The following is a 16,542-nucleotide window of genomic DNA, read 5'->3' on the forward strand; positions in this document are numbered from 1 at the left end:
AATGAAGATTCCATATCTTAATTAAAATTAAGTGAAGTAACTGAGCCCAACAGGTTTGTAATTTTATATTTATCTGTTGATTTAAATGGACAAACATTTTTAAACCAATAAAAACACTTACTGTGACACTGATAAAAGTGTGCAATAATGTGTGCCAATATATTTATGCTAGGAGCAGTTCTCTGTTCTATAAACAGTGCCTGGCTAATCTGATTTTATTTAGCCTGCATCCTTAAACAGGAATAACAGTCAAGCAAGAAAATTCTCAAACTGATTTTTACTACTTCGATCTGTAATTACAAATAAGTGGAAGGTACATAATTTTAGTAGCCTTAAACAAGCGTGTTACTGATACAAGTAAGTGATAAATAACTGATATAAGTGCAGTATTGTGAATAAGCCAAACAAATCATACTATATGGACCTTCAGAAGTATTAATGCCAAAATTTCACAAAGAGAATTTTTTATTTTAAACAAAATTGAACTGCAAAACTGCCAAAACTGTTTAAAATTTAAATAATTTAAACAATTTTTCAATTCAAAGTTTAAAAACAATACTAACAAGTCAGTAGGTAACTAAATCAAAATCTAATTAGCATCAAGATGTTTTGAGCTAAAAGTCAGCCTGTGAAACAGTGGTGACTAACTGCTCGAGTCTACTCATGCTCGATTCAGATTTTGACAGTGTGGTTGACATGTGACATCCGCCTGAAGCGAAGAGGGGGAATGCATGAGTGGGCGAAGTCACAACCTGTCAATCATTGCCTTCCCCAGCTTCTCGCCATCGTTTTGTAAGGGGTACCATTCTCTGGATTCAGCTAATAAATAAATTATGGATTAAATAAGAAATAATTTAACTAGCCTATTTGAACATAAACTCTAATCATCTTGGTTTTAATGCAAATTCTTCTAAACTCATGTCATGCAATTCATTTTTTCTTTCTAAATCAACAAGTATTTCTTTCTCTATTGATTTCTCTATTGATATTGATGAGAGCCGTTTCTGAGCCATTGTATTCCTCAAATAGGATCGAATTCAATCAAGAACTGAGAAACTTCTTTCATTTGAAACAGAAGTTACAGGTATTGTTATGAGAAGTTGAATTAGCCTTGTTGTTTCTGACAAGGCGGATAATAATCCTATTTCATGAAATAGTTCTAAAAGAGCATTGGCTGATTTGCATTTTCTAAAATCTCTGTCACGATAAACATTTTTTGTTGATGAAGGACTTGTAATCTATTATATTGGGATATTTGTTTTGGAGAGCATTAAGATTGATGTGAACATGTTTCAAGAATTTTCTTGAAACATGTCACATCAATCAGCTCAAAAAACGCAAAATCTTGAATGCAAGCAAATCTTTCTCTCAGTGACAGCAATATATTTTCAGTCAATTCAAAATACATGGTTTTGTAATTGATTAGCCTTCTTCTAGTTCTTTTTCTTGGTGGAGAATTTGTATCGTTTGACTGTTCTACATCTTTCATGGTTTCTTCAAAAATATTGCGATATGATTCTTCAGTGCAACTACAATCAACGAATTCAATAAAGTCATTTATCTTCTGTAGGGCAAACTTCATATCAAGTTGTTTACATTGCAAAAGATCAAATAGTTTTTCCGCTTGGGATAATATATTTTCAAAGCAATTGATGAAAAACATGGAACTGAAATCATTTAATTTTATAAGCAGATTATCTGCTTCACTTAAAGTGTCTTCATCCCATCTTGCACTGTCATCCAAAATACTTTGGACTGCATTCATTAGAGCTTCACAATGTCTTTTAATTGATGACACTGTTCTAGTTGCATAGCACCACCTTTGTCTTGCACAGTGATGGTATGTTACCAATGAACTCTCTCAGTACAGCTTTTCTTTTTAGTACCTGAAGAAAATTTACTAAAAACTCGAGTTGTGAAAAGAACTTTTACTCCATTAACTTTCTCTGACAGTTTACTTAAAACTAAATTCAATTTATGCGCATAGCAGCAAATAAAATATCCGAATTTGAAACCCTTTTGTCTCAGCTTCATTTGAACCCCATTATATTCACCAGCCATCACTGCTGACCCAACATTTGACTGACCAGCTTGTTCTTTGCATCGCTAAAGGTTTCTAACATGCTTCCTATAATTTCAGTAAGTCTTGCAGCTCTTTTGTCTACACTGACATCATAAAAATCCCCAAAATCTTTCATGTATTTGATACCCCGAAACATATCTAATTATTATAGATAGTTGAGCATGCATTGCACAATCCATCGTTTCATCTGCTTGCACTGAAATAAACTGGGCATTTTCAATTTCATTTCGAATGACACTGCCAATAACCTTATCGATGGCAATTATCAAGTCATTCTGAATTGTATTAGAACTCCCGAAAATTGTTTAGACCTTTCCTTCGTTGAAAGCCGTGATGGAAAAACACAGTCCATTCTCACAAAACAACTTAAAAGTTCACAATAATTACCTTTATTTCAGGTATCTTCTCCTTCATTATGTCCACGTAGTGGCAAGTTCTTGCTTACATAAACATAAGACTGCATTGGCTAATTGCTTTAAATATTGTCTATTTTCTTGTACTTGTCTATTATAATTTTCTCTTTGGAACTTCACAGCACTACTAATGGCACATGTAATGTCTATTTGACCAAACATTTTCAAATACTTATAATTATTCAAATGACCTCAAGATTTTGTGTGATAACTGCTGTCACTCAAAATATTTCTAAAATTAAAATAACCAGTATCTGTCAGCAATACAATTTTTCACTCGAGGCTTCCACATAACCAATCTATTTGTTTGTACCATTTAGGTTGAAATGAATGATTGCCTACTTTTGTCTTAATTAATGGTTTGGGATGGCCTGTCTTAATAGTTTCTCTCTTCTCAGCAATGTTTCACCTTCCAAATGGTTTTTCTTTCAATGATAACACTAATCATCCATCTTGGATGATTTCAAAATAATAATACGTAACACAATAATTCTTAACAATCACAGCACTATATTATGCAGTGAACCAGCATGCAAAACAACAAACTGAAAGCAAACAGGAAGCAAGATGCTACCTATCGCTTCTATTTTAAATTAAAACTCTTACCAAGCAGAGCAACTGGCACAAGTTGAAATATTTCATCTTTACATAAATAAGTCATTAATAGATGTATAAATATTATTTTTTATACAGAAGGTGAAAGATTAGATGAAACCAGTAATTTGTAAGTGACATACAAGCAAAAAAAGTTAGTAAATGATAAACTTGAAATACACAATTACTTATTTTCAGATATGATGACTCAAGCCTCTCTATTAGTCTACAATAAGCTGCTAACTCACGGCAATGAGAGACGGAACGAGTAGGGACGACGGTATACTGCCAACGCAATTCTTATGAACTGCAAATACAAAAATTGAATGAATGAAAAGTACGAAATTCATAATTTTCATCCATTTCCTTGACTCGTGCTAGGCATGAGTGCTGCAGTCGCTACTTTTTTTTTTTTTTTTTTTTTTTTTGATTTGGTAGTTGTTGGCGCATCGGCTTCTGTGGCCATATTGCACCTCCCAAGGTTTTTGCAGTACTTTGATCCAAGCCCGAGGCGGGAATCGAACCCACGACCTTTGGGTTGCCGGGCAGGTACTTTACCCACTCGGCTAGCCCGGTCGGCTAGTGGCTACTGCTGTGAAACCATAGGCTGCTGAGCCTATGGTTTCACAGCATATCCATTTTCAAATCCATTTTCATTTGCTTTATTCAAGGTCCATCAAGAATGATATTCCAAAATAACAGTGTACTTTGGGAAAAATTATTCAACTAGGACCAACTCGAACAAGGTTTTGCAGGAACTCATTACTTATGTTAGTTGAAGTAGCAGTTCAAGAAGAAACACCAGATGAACCAGTTTTTTAATCAAAATTTAAATTTAATTGCATATGTCAATTAATTGTCCTCCCTGGAAACCCTGCTCTTGTTTTAGTTTGGTCAACTGACCAAACTAAAACAAGAGCAGGGTTTCCAGACCAATATTTAAAATTAATATATACAGATCACATGCTAAAATCTGTATTTTAATGAATTATATATGTATTTTTGAATTATCTGATGTGTAGTAGTAGTAGTGGCACATGATGCAAGAAAGCAAGTGTAGGAGCTTATGCAGCATCAGCCAAAAAAAAAAAACACACCATTCCCTCCAAATGCCTGTCCAGTTCCTCCTTAAATTTATTTAACCTATCAACTTCCACAACGACAGATGGAAGTTTGTTCCAGCAATTAACCACCCGCTGGCTAAAGGCAAATTTCCGCACATCTATTCTACATCTGTCCTTTCTTAATTTGAACTTATGTCCCCGTAGGTTGGTAATCTGAACAAGTGGAAGGATCCCATCAGAATTCAGCGTGCTCAACCCATTCAAGGCCTTATAGACCTCAATCAGACCCATAGAGCTTTGGGTTTCAATCCCAGTTTGCTGTAAACACCAGTTATTTATTAAAAATTAAAATTAACATTCATTCTGAAATTATGATTACAAATAAATTTAGAATAATTAAAATTAGTAAAAATGTTATTGGGACAAAGAAATGGGTATGCATGAGCCATTCATTTCGTCTGGCTATTTAACCATTCAAAGTTCCTGATGAGTAGCAAAGAGATGGTCATGTGAATAAATGGACTCTCTTTTTTTCTCTTTCTGTTTTTCTTTTATCTGTTCCTTTTCTTTTTTTCAATTCTAGATAGTTTAAATTTAAGTGTCTAGATTAGTACATATTTAACATTGAAGATTAAATCTTTTAAACATATACATTACCACTGAAAACTCTAAAATTTGTTAGTCAGCATATATATATATATATATATAGTAGAACGTCTGTTATCCAGAATAAATTTGAAAGGCTGATCTTCCTTCTTTTTTTTTTTTTTTTTTAACTATAATCCATGATCACTATAACCCGTGCTTACTGCACAAGTTATAGTGATCATGTTTGCAAATTGAATTTTTATTCTAATAAGCGAAAGAGTTTACTGCCCGTTTATAACAGATTGTACAAACAAAAAGTCCAATAAACCGAAAACTGCAAATTGTCTTTATTGTTTTATGGTTGTGACTTCTAGAATTCTACTTGGCCTTCAGAAATGTGCTTTAGAAAAATATCACAGAGACTACTGGGTTTTCTTGAAAACCATGATTGAATTTCAGATTAGTTTAGCACCAGATTCGGTAAGAATAATATCAGCCCGCAACTGTGCAATTTATTATTTTCGTCAGTTTTTTCCCGATAAAATGTGAATGAAAATAAAACATAGTTTTAACATTGCAACATAAAACAGAAATTATAATAAAATTAGAAAAGGTGTAATTTTAGGAAATCTCTCCAAAGGGTTTAATGTGAGAACTTCAACAATTTACATCAAGAAAAATTCTAATGCTATTACAGATAAATTCTAATGCTTTATTACTTTTTCCTTCTAAATTATGGATAATCTAGAAGGAAAAAGACAATCAAAAAACCTGAAATTGCCACTTTAGAGAGTGCGCTTTATTTGTGGTTTCTCCAGAAGCGAAGTTTAGCTGAACCAGTGTTGTGTGAAAAAAAGCATTGGATTTTAATTGAAAATTAATAGGTAATGAAGATATTAAGGCAAGCACAGATTGGCTGAAAAACTTTAAATTGAGACATGCTATATGTGAACTAAATCAGCATTTCCCAAACTGTGTTCCGTGAAATGTGAACAAGTGTTCTGCGAAAAATTGTAATTAATAATTAAAAAAATAAAATAAAATAAATTTACATATATGTAGTGTACAACACTTTTGTATCATTATAGTTTTTAACATAATTTTTTTCGGTTAATAATATACTGGCATAGACTAATAATCAAATAGGCTGTGGAACACTTTATTTTGGCAGGCTTTTGCTTAGAAAAGCATGCGTAGAGGTAGTGACATATATGAAAAAGTAGCTATGTAGTGATCTAATATGCCATTCGTATGTGATTTAGCCTTGAGGACATGGGCTGAAGGAGAAGGGGAAGCAAACCAATATCATAAATAAACTCACTTCCTTGAATAAATTTTTTTTGATCATTATCAGTATTTCGAAATATTATTATTAAAATAAATGACCATGGATATGTGGTTGAAAAAAGGAACTTTAAAACAAGAAGCAAGTACTTCTAGTATTGCAACTGCAGTTGATGAAAACGAACACAATATTGTCACACTTAAAAGAGAGCCTTTTGTTGCTCAAAAATCCGGTGTGAAAAAACAAAAACCAAAACGAAAGAATGATGACAGCCATTTGCATTTGGCTTTACATGTGTTGGAAATAAAGATGCTCCTGATGCACAGTGTGCATATGTAATAAAATATTAGCAAACAGTTCTTTGGATCCAGCTAAACTTGTGTTCCGTAAATATAGGTGTTCTGCAAACATATTGTGGGATGAAAAGTGTTCCACGACAAAAAATGTTTGGGAAACGCTGAACTAGATATTCAAGGTGAGAAACCTTATGCAGACGAATTGGCAGTGGTGCCTGGTAAGTTTGTTTCAGTTATAGCAAATTAAGATGTTTTGTTGTTGTTTGTTTATTTGGTTTTTGGGAGCATTAGCAACTAAGGCCATATTGCTCCGAGGATATGCGGTGGTCATTCCCTGACCTTTCCGCATCCTCCATATTTGGTAGTCACGGACTCGAACCCCGGTTTAATCAAGAAGCGTGTGCTACGCACTGCAGCAAATTAAGAGAAAGAAAACATTTATAATGTTGATGAAATGGGCTTATTGTGGAAAGCATTACCCAGAAAACCCTAGCCACTAAAAGAGAAATGGCTGCATCAAGTTTTAAGATGAGAAAAGAGTGAGTTACAAATGCTATGTGTGCAAATGCTACTGGGACACACAGATTGTCTATGCTCGTTATCGGTAAGTCGAAAAAACCGAGAGCATTTAAAAATATTTCTAATTTTCCTGTTTTTTATAACAATCATAAAAATTCCTGGATGGACATTTCTGTTTTCCGAGATTGGTTTATAATTTTTTTAAATTTAATTAATCTTAATTATTTAATTTAATCATAAGGCAAGATTAAATTTATTTAATTTAATCTTGCCTTTTTTAGCATACAGGTTTTGGCATACAGGTTCTCTCAATTCTTCCATGGTTATTACACCCGATAGCTCAACTCCCCTACAAAATACACTGATAATTACCTTTTTGTCTATTTTTCATTATGGTTGCCAGTTTTTTCTAGTTTACCATAGTACCCCAGATCCATACCCCAGTCGTATATATATTTTAATTTCTCATTCCTGTTTACCAAGCCTTTCAGTAATTTCATTGCATCTTTATCATTTATATATATATATTAGCATTAGCATTAGTAGAGGCATTTGATGCAAGAAAGCAAGCTTATGCAGCATCAGCCAAAAAAAAAAAAAAAAAAAAACCACTTCCACTTCACCCCTCTGTTCGTTCAAAATACCTGTCCAGCTGAGCCTTAAACTTATTTAGGCTATCAACCTCCACTACAAGGGATGGAAGTCTGTTCCACCAACCAACCACCCGCTGGCTAAAGGCAAATTTCCGCACGTCTATCCTACATCTGTCCTTCCTCAATTTGAATTTATGCCCTCTCAGGTGATTATTCTGAGCTAGAGGAAGAATCCCATCAGCATTGAGCATGCTCAAACCATTCAAGGCTTTATACACCTCTATCAGATCACCTCGCTGGTGCCTAGTCTCCAGACACTGTAATTTGCAAAACTTAAGCCTTTCTTCGTAAGAGCACCCCTTTGTTCCATTCACTAATCTTGTTGCCCTTCTCTGTACTCGTTCCAGCAGCTCTACATCCTTCTTGAAATGAGGCCTCCAGACCTGTATACAGTACTCTAGGTGTGGCCTGACCATTGCCTTATACAAGGGAATAATCACCTCCTTATCCCTGCTAGAAAATTCCTATATATCATTGACAATACACCATGAGCTACTCTTGCAGCCCGTCTGCACTGCTCAGAGAACTTCATATCTGCCTGCTCAACCACCCCCAGGTCCCTTTCATTCTCTACCACTGTCAGTGTAGTACCACAGAGTTGATACGTTGCTCTGGGGTTGCTGTTTCCCATGTGTACTACTTTACATTTGTCAATGTTAAACTTCATTTGCCACCTCTCAGCCCATCTGCTCAACCTTTCCAGATCGTGTTGCAGCAGCATAGTGTCAGTAGTGTCCTCGACAACCCTGCCTACCTTTGTATCGTCTGCAAACTTCAACATTAAGCTTGATATACCATCATCAATATCATTTATGAATACAGAAAACAATAATGGACCCAACACTGAGCCCTGAGGGACTCCACTAATAACATTAGTCCACGATGAGCAGTGTCCATTGATTACCACTCTCTGTCTTCTCCCTCTCAGCCACCCCTTTATCCACAGCAGCAATTTGCCTCCAATGTCACACTGCTCCAATTTGTGCAGCAGTCTTCCATGTGCAACAGTATCAAAAGCCTTTCTAAGATCCAAGTATATAATATCAAAGTTATTCCCTGCATCCAGTTCCTTTGTGACTGCATCATAGTATCCAATCAAATTGGTCAGGCAAGACTTCCCCTTAACAAAACCATGCTGTGTCCGAGCTATAACTGAAGTCTTGTCTAAATGATCCTGCAGTGCTTCTTTAACTAGTGCCTCCATTAATTTTCCTGGAACAGAAGTTAAACTCACAGGTCTATAATTGCTTGTGTCAGCCTTTGATCCTCCTTTGTGAATTGGGGTCACATTTGCACATCTCCAGTCTGTGGGTAGCTCCCCTGAGTCCAAGGAAGCTCTCATAATTATGGCTAAGGGTTTGCTTACTTCCTCTGCTGCCTCCTTTAATATAATTGGATAGATCCCATCCACCCCGGGTGCCTTTCTTGTGTTTATCTTCAACAATTTCTCCTCCACTTTACTCTCAGTTATTACAAGATTCTCTAGCTTACTGCTAGAGTTGAATACACCTCTGGCTTTCCCCTCGCTAAATAACTCCTCATGTGTGAATGTCGATGCAAAATATTCATTTAGTTTGTTAGCTACCTGAGCAGGATCATCAACAGTTGCCCCATCGATATCAAGTGGACCAATCTGATTCATCCCCTTCCTTCTAGAGTTTACATAAGTAAAGAACTCTTTGCTGTTTTTCTTTGCATCCCTTGCCAAAGATTTCTCGTAATCTGCCTTCGCCTGCCTAACCTCCTTTGTAACTTGGTTACAGATCAACTTGTATCTATCATAGGCTTCTGTGTCATGTGTTAATTTGTATGTATCCCATGCATGTTTCTTCTCTGCCATATGCCTCATCAGTTCATCTGACATCCATTTAGGCCTAAACCTTGAACAATATTTCTTAGTTGGTATGTAAAGCCTAGTAGCTTCCAAGAGAAGTTCTTTGAATGCTTCCCATTTTGAATTTGCTGTTGGTAACATCATCAGTTGATCCCACTGTATAGAATTTAAATACTGTCTCAGTCCATCATAGTCGCCTTTACGAAAGTAATAACCTTTCCCTTTACCCCTAATGGTAGTTACCTCTTTGAGTAAATCCCACTTCAGCACACTGTGATCACTGCCACCTAGTGGTTCATTTATCTTCAGATTCTTAATGCATGAAGAATCACTGCTGATAATCAAATCAAGAGTATTCCTCCCTCCAGTTGCCTCCCGAACATGCTGATGTAGAAAACAATCATCCAATAAATCCACAAAAGCCTTGCTAGTGTGTGAGTGACCAGCCCCCAAATTCCAGTCAATATTTTATGAGGAGCAATCCAAAAAGATTGGGAAATTAAAATTGACAAATTAAATTAAAAGACTTTTACTGAGACAGTTATTCTTTTTAGATATGACTCCCATCTGGTTCAGTTCACTTGTCCCATTTTCTAAATACTTCAAAGAAGCCATTGTTTTAAAAATGATTAATATGCTGAGTGACATTTATTAGCTTGGTGTCCAATAGATAAATGGCAAACTTTTAGTTTATCCTTGCACTTAGCCGACCGGGCTAGCCGAGTGGGTAAAGTACCTGCCCGGCAACCCAAAGGTCGCGGGTTCGATTCCCGCCTCGGGCTTGGATCAAAGTACTGCAAAAACCTTGGGAGGTGCAATATGGCCACAGAAGCCGATGCGCCAACAACTACCAAATCAAAAAAAAAATCAATCCTTGCACTTAGGAAACAGAAAAAGTCACAAGGGACAACATCCAAATTATGGGGAGATGGTGGTTGCTACTTGGGTTTTAGGAGCATCAGCTACTTAGGTCATACTGCTCTGTTTTGTATTATGTTCATATATTATGAACATAGACATATATGTTCACAGGCTGATTTGCACATCAGGCTTGCTAAAAAATGAAAACAGGAATAACTCACAGGAAAATCCTATTCTCTATCTGAGATTAGCTAACTACAGCTCATTTGAAAAGACTGTAGAAATTACTCTAGTGGGACAGGACTCAAATCCAAACCTCTCCACTCAGATGGCAAGTGGCAAAACATCTATATCATTATAGAAGACCTATAGGGAGAGCAGGGAACTGTTCTAATGCTTAGCTCGTGTGGTGTTTCCTCAACAATTGAGGCTGTGTGCACTTCTGAATTGTCATGATGTAGCAATCATACACATTTTCAAATTTCTTTTCTTTAGAACTTATCCAGAGAAGAAGCTTTTTTTCCAATATGAGTGTGAAAAATAGCTTTAATATCAAAAAAGGTAATCATATGTTTGTTGGCTGACTTCACTGACTATGCCTTCTTTTGGAGATGATGTACTTTGCTTCCACTGTGAACTGTTTTCATGAGGATTTTAGTTGTGGATCCATGACTTGATTTCAGCAGTTATGCTACTTAAAAGAATATTTTTTCTCATGTTGGTTGGTGCTTTTGAGATATCAACTCTTACTTGTTTTGACATCTCAAATCCTCTACATAGTATGGGGTTGAGTAACTCAACATGAACAAACAAACAAGTGTCATTCTTAAATGTTTTTTTTCAAACTGCTTTGTGTGCTCCTCTAATACCCAATATCTCTGAAAGTTTTCTGACTATAAAGTCTGCTTTTGAAAATTATGGTAGATGCTGCACCCATAATCAGATTATTTATTGATGTTAATGGAGTACCTAGGATAGGGCCATGTCCTCTGCCAGTTCTTCCATAGGTTTTTCCAGCCTTCATTTCTTCTTACCGCAGTCCCAAGATCTCAAAGAAGAAATCATTAACACATGGTCATGTATAAAGTCTGTTTCTGATAGTTGGCTTTCAAATCTTTAATAAATTTAAGTTAATCAGTATGGCACAATAATAAATGGAAAAAATATAAATCACATAAAATATGCAGATGATATTGTGATTTTAACAGAAACCAAACAACAACTAAAAGAAATGTTAACAAACATCAATAAAGCAAGCAACAATTATGGAATTAATATTAATATAAATAAAACCAAAGTAATGCAAATTGGAAAAAACATAGAAAACATAAACATTCAAAATCAACAAATAGAATAAGTAAAAAATTTGTATACCTGGGCTCTCTAATAACCGGAAACCTAAGTAATATTGACCAAATTAATCACAGACTGAACATCGGATGGACAAACATGAACAAACTCAAAAACGTACGGAAGAGCAATAAAATCTCAAATAGTCTAAAAATGAAACTATATGAAACTGTCATCATACCCACAGCAACTTATGGGTCAGAGAAGTGGATAATAAACAAAAAAGAAAAGCAAAAAATAATGTCATTTGAAATGAGATGTCTAAGGAAAATCAATAAAACAAATTGGAGAGAACATAAAACTAATGAACAAGTAAGGAGAGATCTAAATTTTGAATGCAGAATAATAGAGCAGATCTACAAAAAACAACTTCAGTGGTTTGGACGTGAACTGGATGAAACAACACAGGCCTAATATAGTACTGACAGGAAGAATTGGAGACAAGAGACCACCAGGAAGACCCAAAAGAGAATGGCTCCAATGCCTAAAGGAAAACACAGGCTTTCAGAGTTATCAATAAATTATGCAAGATTCAAGAGATCGACAACAATGGAGGACGAGATCTAAATAGGGACTCAACGCATGCCAAACGGAAGAGTAGAATGATGATGATGAAGTTAATCGGAGTGAAGCATTCCTCTTATTTTATTTCATATGTGATATATGTTTTGTCAAATAAATAAATAAATAATAATATTATTATTATTAATATTAAAAATTATAATAATTCAGATAAAAACAATTTTATACAATAATTCCAGCATAAAGTGAACAGTACCTAAATTTTCACAGCAATACTGCCAGCTGTCCAAACTATACCTGTTCACCCACAGCCAAAAACAAAAATTGTAAGACAAAGCGTGGGGCCTCATCTGTCAGACCTTTTCATATAAAATTCCAAGTAAAAAATGCTCCACCTCCAAAACTACTCAAGTAAATCTGTATTTATAATTAGGAAAGCGTACAGAGTAAAAGCCAATGATGTTGAACTGGAGATTAACATATAATTGATATTTCACTTTCAGCAGTGCCAAGTAAACATCGATTCTTTCAGTATTTCAGACCATTGTTTTCTGACAGCATGCAAAGAAGAGTGCAACTGTCTATGAAAAACAAATTAAAAGTGAAGTGTTATAAAGCTTCATAAATATAAACAATCATTCATGACTTAGCAATTTCAATGTAGGATAGAATGTACCTACAGTTGTTTTATATCTCTAGCTGTATCTATTAGTGCTTTTTATCTCTAGCAATTTCTATTCTGTATCTGTTATTGATAAATTATTATAGTGCAACTTTGATGTACGACTGGTTATAGTGAGGTTTCAGATATAATAATGTGATCATATCCCCATCTTCTCCCAGGGGAACAAAAAAAGTGCAGTTTATGCAATTTCTGCAGTGCACTGAGTTAACTTTGCATTAGCAACACCACCTTGTCTAGGAATGAACTAGTCTGTGACTCTGGTGAAGGCTCAAAGTTGATAACAGATAGTACAAGATTGTAGTTTGCACATGTAACAATCAGTTTTTAAGTAACTGCAAGAAAGAATGGGTCAGTATCAAGATCTTTCAGACTTCAAAAGTGAAATGATTATGGGTGCAAGATATGCAGGTGCCAGTATCTCAACAACAGCCAACATGGTTTAGTGCTCCTGTTCTACGATATCATGAATCTACTATGACTGGCTCAACAGTGGTTGATACCTGTGGTGAGTGTTGTGTGCCTCATCTCATAACACAGCAGCAATGCATGATGGTGGCCCAGCTAACCAACCAGTACAATGTTGGAACATCAAGACCAATATCCACATGGACTATGCACTGGATGTTAGCTCATATAGGAAATGGCAATCATCAGCCATCATGGGTACCCATGCCCACTGCGAGACACAAGAAACTGCACCTTGCATGGACACATTAGCAACACTGGACCATTAACATGGAAATCTGTCACCTGGTCTGATGAATCCCATTTTCAACTCTATCTTTGCAAACCAATTACACCCCTTCATGTAACAGTGTGACGTGAATGAATTTTTGAAGAAAAGAACTTTTGTTCTAAAGAACAGAATTTTTTAAAGTTTAAACTAAATAATAATTGTTGTTAATTTAGGTAATAATGTGCATACGTTACAAATTCTATTTTTTGTCTATCAGTGGGTATTAAAACCAACGTAACTAGTAACTTGTAATACAGTGCATGGTAGTAGAATTGTAATGCTTAATTTTGGTAAATAGGTATCTCGAAAGTTTAATCAGCTAGGTCGGCATATATTTTTTGTAGTTAGCTAAGGTAATTTAATAATTACCTTATTAAATTACCTTATATGTAGATAGTCATAGATTAGTTATAACAGATAATAAAATCTATTATAACTAATCTATAACTTATAAAATTTAGGGCTAATAAGTCTCAGACTGTGGGAAGATTTCACTGACATAAATTAGTGCAATAGCATCATTTCTATACATAGTAAACAAACCAAAGGTTGTATAGTGGCATCATTACATAACATCTCATGTGAAATCCTTCGCAATGAGTTGTCTATGTCATTATACCTTGAATAAGTAATGCTTCCCCCAAAGGGTGGTGATACCAGCCCACTGAGAATAAGTAATAATAGTCTTCCCCATTGGAGTCACGTTTCTTGTTCGAGGTATAATGAGACAGGCAACTCTTTGTGAAGAATTTCACAATATGAGATGTTATGTAATGATGCCATTGTACAACTTTAGTCTGTTTACTGCATATAGAAATGATGCTATTGCACTAACTTATATGTCAGTGAACTCTTTTCGCTGGAGACGAGAGCTTTTCAGTCCTAAATTTTATAAGTATTAAACTATACTTACTCCACTTGGCATTTCTCATATTCTGAAATTAATTAACAACTGGGTTATCAGTTGTTATACCACCGGGATACCTATCCATTCACCGATGAGGGGCCAAATAGCCTTGAAACGGCCATCTGGGTGGTGGTGCCCACTGCAAATAAGTAACAATAGTCTTCCCCATTGGGGAAGCATTATTTATTCCAGGTATGAGGGTGGTTCAATAAAGAATCACCGTCACCTACTTCTACACATCACAGAGCCATGATATTTTGTGTGTGGCATCATACTCATACATATCTCTGTAATAAAGGTGTAAAATTTTAGCCCTGTGTCTTAATTTGTTTTTCTCTTACAGAGCTGAACGTGTGATGAAGTAGCATCATGGACAAAGCTGAAGCCAGACCTGTAATCCGGTATCTGTTCTTGAAGGGGAAATCTCCTAAAGAAATCCACGAGGAGATGACTGCTGTATACAAGGATGAAGCCCCATCCTATGGCATTGTGAAGCACTGGCATAGACAGTTTAGGTGTGGTCAAACATCGGTAGAATCTGAGCCCATTCCAGGTCATCCCCATTCAGCCATTGATGACAGCACAATCACAAAAGTGGAGTCATTAATCATGGAAGATCGGCGAATATCTGTGCGTGAATTGTCCCAGGAGGTGAAGAAGGTGTGGGCTCTGTTGAATCAGTCCTTCATGACCAACTCTGTTTACAGAAATTGAGTGCAAGATGGATTCCCCGATTATTGACTGGTTTCCAGAAAGCTGATCGACAACAGAAATCACAAAACTTGTTAGCCCTGTGCCAAAAAAATGAGGAAGACTTTCTCTTGTCTAATCACTCAGGATGAAAGTTGGATACACCATTTCGACCCTGAAAGTAAAAAGCAGTCCATGGATTGGCAACATCATGGTTCCCCACCCCCCAAGAAGGCAAGGGTCCAAGCATAGCAAGAAAGGGCTTGCTGATAGTGTTTTGGGATGAGAAAGGTGTAATAATGACTGATTACCTGCTGAAAGGTAGAACAATTATAGGTGCCTATTATGCCAACTTACTCAAAAAATTATGGGAGAAAATCAAAACAAGCAGGCGTGGCATGCTGTCCAAAGATGTGAGAATGCTTCAAGACAATGCCCCAGTTCACACTTTTGAAATTACAACAACACATGTGGCCACTTGTAGATATGAGATACTGCCCGATCTAGCCTACTCACCCGATCTAGCACCATTGGACTTCTTGTTTCCTTCCCTCAAATCATTTTTTTTTTGGGGAGGGGGCCTACTATCCATAGCCTCATCCATCGATGTGAAAAATGTGTAAATCGGCATGGTGGCTATGTAGAGGACTAAAACCTGTGCCAAGAATCAACGGGCAAGCACCTCTGCAGCTAGGTCAGGGCGATTCTTTACCGAACCACCCTCATATAAAGAGACGAGCAACTCGTTGGAAAAGATTTCACATGAGACGTTATGTAACAATGCCAATGTACTACTTCAGCTTGGTTTATCATATATAGAGATAATGCTATTGTACTAACTATATGTCACTAACCTATAACTTTATGAATGTAACTGTATAACATAACATATAACGTAAACTTGCTAGCGTCATACATATTATTGTTGCATAAATTATAAATAGAGTAGTGTCATTATCACATTTAGGTAACTATTAGTTTAGAGTAGTATTCTCAAATTAAACTGAATTTAAACAAAATCATGCCTCAGACTAGAGCAGCAAAGCAACAGGCAAAAAATAGCGGAAGTGCTGTACCCCTAGGAGAACAATCGAAGGGGCAGTTCTCCTATGACCCAAAATGTGCTACTTGTTCGATGTTTGCAGAGCTGTTTGGAATGGGACATGATACAAACAAGGAGATGTTTTTGTGCATGTTTTGTGCAAAGAGTGTGCAAGATTTGTTCAAATCTTGCAGACATTGTTATAGTACAGAGGGAGTGGTAGGAATTCAAATTTTTAATTGTGGTAAATAGGTTGCTCTAACATAAAACTAGATAGTGTAATACATATCACTGCATTTAGGAATCTATTAGATAGTGTAGTATCGATAATTAATTAATTAAATTTATTAATCTTATTAAATTTCATTGTTAATCAATAGTATACACTATCATTCCCAGACTAGAGCAGCAAAGCAACGG

The 16,542-nt window shown here is 35.8% G+C and overlaps 1 protein-coding gene across 1 annotated transcript in view; it reads right to left on the reverse strand.

Annotated features, from left to right (window-relative positions):
• The window catches only part of LOC150083332 (death-associated protein kinase 1-like), a 574,715-nt gene that overhangs the window by 432,539 nt on the left and 125,634 nt on the right, over positions 1-16,542 (reverse strand). The gene's annotated exons all lie outside the window — the stretch shown is intronic.

This window comes from Mastigoproctus giganteus, chromosome 7 (assembly GCF_048544385.1).
Source record: "Mastigoproctus giganteus isolate SK-2022 chromosome 7, ASM4854438v1, whole genome shotgun sequence".
NCBI classification, from domain to species: domain Eukaryota; kingdom Metazoa; phylum Arthropoda; class Arachnida; order Uropygi; family Thelyphonidae; genus Mastigoproctus; species Mastigoproctus giganteus.